Source organism: Aethalodelphis obliquidens, unplaced genomic scaffold (assembly GCF_003676395.1).
Source record: "Aethalodelphis obliquidens isolate GAN/ISIS:26980383/991018 unplaced genomic scaffold, ASM367639v1 scaffold39, whole genome shotgun sequence".
Lineage (NCBI taxonomy): Eukaryota > Metazoa > Chordata > Mammalia > Artiodactyla > Delphinidae > Aethalodelphis > Aethalodelphis obliquidens.
Genome location: NW_020837983.1, coordinates 18,766,458 through 18,769,680, shown reverse-complemented (window position 1 = coordinate 18,769,680; position 3,223 = coordinate 18,766,458). Strand labels below are relative to the sequence as shown.

The 3,223-nt window shown below is 41.5% G+C and overlaps 1 pseudogene; it reads right to left on the bottom strand.

The window, feature by feature from the left end:
- Positions 1 to 382: 382 nt before the first annotated feature.
- Positions 383 to 1,943, bottom strand: LOC113633288 (importin subunit alpha-1 pseudogene; annotated as a pseudogene).
- Between the last annotated feature and the right edge of the window lie 1,280 nt (positions 1,944 to 3,223).

Below are 3,223 nucleotides of genomic sequence, written 5' to 3'. Positions count from 1 at the left end.
AGTTTCGTTGTAAAAAGCATTACAAAAAAAACACACACACACACACACAAAAAGCATTACAATAACAAACCACTTTTAAAAAGAGTTTTTAGTAGGGCTTCCCTGGTGGCGCAGTGGTTGAGAGTTCGCCTGCCGATGCAGGGGACACGGGTTCGTGCCCCGGTCCGGGAAGATCCCACATGCCGCGGAGCGGCTGGGCCCGTGAGCCATGGCCGCTGAGCCTGCGCGTCTGGAGCTGTGCTCCACAACGGGAGAGGCCGCAGCAGTGAGAGGCCCGCGTACCACAAAAAAAAAAAAAAAAGAGTTCTTAGTAGAGAAACAGTAAGACAAATTAAACAAAATGTAGTAGGCAACAAACAACTTTATGCCTCAGATGTACAATCTAAAAGTTGAAGTTCCCAGCAGTGCCATCCTGAACTTGGAATGTATAGCCTTCAGAGGTAGTTTCTGGCACAACATTTTGATCTTCCTCTTCCTTTACAGAGAAATACTTCTCAATCAGGTTTAATGAAGCTTTGTACACAGACTCATTTTCATGGTTTTGTAGAGCTTAAATTTTGTCCAAACCTCCATATTCTTCAATCATTATACTAAGTTTCTCAGTTTTGCCTAGTTTCTCAGCAGCCTGAAAGGTATTTGAAATGGCATCCAGAATAACAAGAATAATTTTGGTATCTTTCACAGTTAGGAGGTTCATCAACGGCTCTATTATGCCACAACGAACAAGGTATATAATCTGCTCAACCGTTCCACCACGTGTATAGTTGGTCACAGCCCGTACAGCTTCCTTTTGTGTCCTAAAGTCTGCCTTAGAGAGAACGCCAACAAGGAATGGGACTAATCCATGATTTACAACTTGTATCTGGTCCTGCGGCCAGCCGCGATGTTTGACATTGTCCACGTAGCTTCCTTCTGAATATTAGTTTTGGAGTTTGTTAGCAGTGCTCCTGCATCTATTACAACCTAAGTCTGTTCATCTCTCCCATTGACAATATTCCCTATGGCTCTTTGCGTGGGAGTCACGATTGGCAATTCAGTAGCTCCTAAAAGCTTCACAAGTTTGGGTACAACCCCAGTTTTCACAACCATTTCAATCGGTTCACTTGGACCATCAATAAGGTAGGAAATAGTCCAGCAGATATCAGCTAATACTTCTGGATCATCATGATGCAGGAGACGACCTAAAGGAGGAAGAATTTGCTCAACAGCATCTAAGGGGGGTGCAGGATTCTTGTTGCAACAAAGATTTGAAGTGTCCAGGTAAGATTATATAAGTAACCACATCCTAAAGATGACATATCAGGAACCGCCAACAGCGGGTCAACCGCACCATACTTGATAACCTGGTCTTGGAAAACTGAACCATCACCTGCAATGTTTCCTAGAGCCCATACAGCCTTGTTCACTGATGTGAGTGTGGGGAGACATCAGTAGAGAAACGAATGCTGGGATAGCACCTCCATCTACCACAACCTTGGTCTGTTCTGATGTCCTAGAAGCAATGTTACTAAGGGCCCAAGCAGATTCAAACTGAATGGGACTACAATCAGTTCTGTCCAAGAAGGTCACAAATTTTGGAATCAAACCAGCCCAGCTTATGTTGTCTATGGGGGGCTGTTTTTTCCTAGAAAGCACTTTCCCAGCAGCTTGAGTAGCTTGGAGCTGGCTTTCCAAATTGTTGCTATTTATGCCTTTGACAGCGTTATCAACAGACCAATTTACAGTGCCCTGGTTGTTGTGGTTTTCCTGCAGTGGAGAAGTAGCATCATCAGGAAAAGAGCTGACATTTCTCCTTTCAGCATCTGGTCCTCCTTCTTAGCTTTCCTCTGCTCCACATTAATAACTTCTATTTGGTGCTGCCTCATTTCTGTACTGCCTTTCCCCTTGTTCTTGAATCTGTTAAGGCAGGCAGGTGGTGAATTAGCATTCTCATTGGTGGACATGGTTATGAGACAAAGGGAGAAAGCTACACAGACAGCTTAAGCTTCCACAGGAGGTGGTATGGGGTGCACAGGCTGTGGGTCGGTTGCCCTCAAAACATCCACCACGGTCAGCCCAAGGATGGTGTCAACTGGTAACTTCTTAGAAATGTAAATACTCTTCTCCATCGCAAACTTACTGCACCAGAAAGTCTGGGGGGGTTGGGCCCAGCACTCTATGTTTTAACAAGCATGACCGATGATTCTGATGCACACTAAAGTTATAGAGTCACTGGTCTAGGTGATTTTATCCAAGACAAGCAATCATCGGGAAAGAACTGTGCCCTGAGGGAGAGAGACAGTGGGTCGTTGAGAGGTAAGGCAAAATCAAGTGTTGGGGAGGAAGAGATGTATAGAGGGCATGGTCTAGCCCAGGTGGCAACATCAGAGGCTCCCCACCCTACCGTATCTCCCTGGAACCTACTCCCTAAATTCAACAGGAGGAGCACAAGTTCTATAGAAGAAAGACAACAAACTCAACACTTCTTCTTCTTGGTAGAAGAAGCCAAATTAATGGATTGGCTAAAATAAGAATTTTAAGTAAAATAAAATTTTAATAAAATATTTATTCACAAAGGAACAAAACAGAATGTTACAAACAAGAACCAGGAACACAATCCTAAGTAGCCCGAATCTGGAGATTCTGAGTATGAAAAATACAATCGTTGAAATAAAAAACTCAAAAGGGGAGTTGAAAAGCACAAAGGATAGCGCCATGAAGAAAGTACCTTAAAAAGATAGGTGGAGTGAATGAGATCTGAATGATACGTTATATAAAGTAAAAGCACAGATAAACAAAACAGCACAATATATATTTCCAAAACGTGTGTATGTATACAACTCAATGAACATAGATTAAAGAATAGAATAACTAAGGGGATGTGAAATTGGAGCAGGGTTGAAAATGAAGAAGAAAGATAAAATAAAATGAGAAAGGCCTTGAACAGACCACTGATGTACGCTGCTATGACAGAAAATGTGATAAACTCAGGTCTCTGCCTCTGAGGACCAAAAATAAGATCCTTTTTAAAAGAATCTTATTTTTAAAAGTTGTAATGGAATACACAAGATAATAATAGTTGTGTTAGTATAGGATAAGTTTATGGGCATATTTGTCCATAATTTTAAAACATTGTAATTTTTTCATTTTATAATAATATCTAGTCTAAAAATGAATGCTTTCCTCTAGGAAGTAATTTGTATGCTGAGATACTCTGACTTTAATCAATTTATACATTTGCATT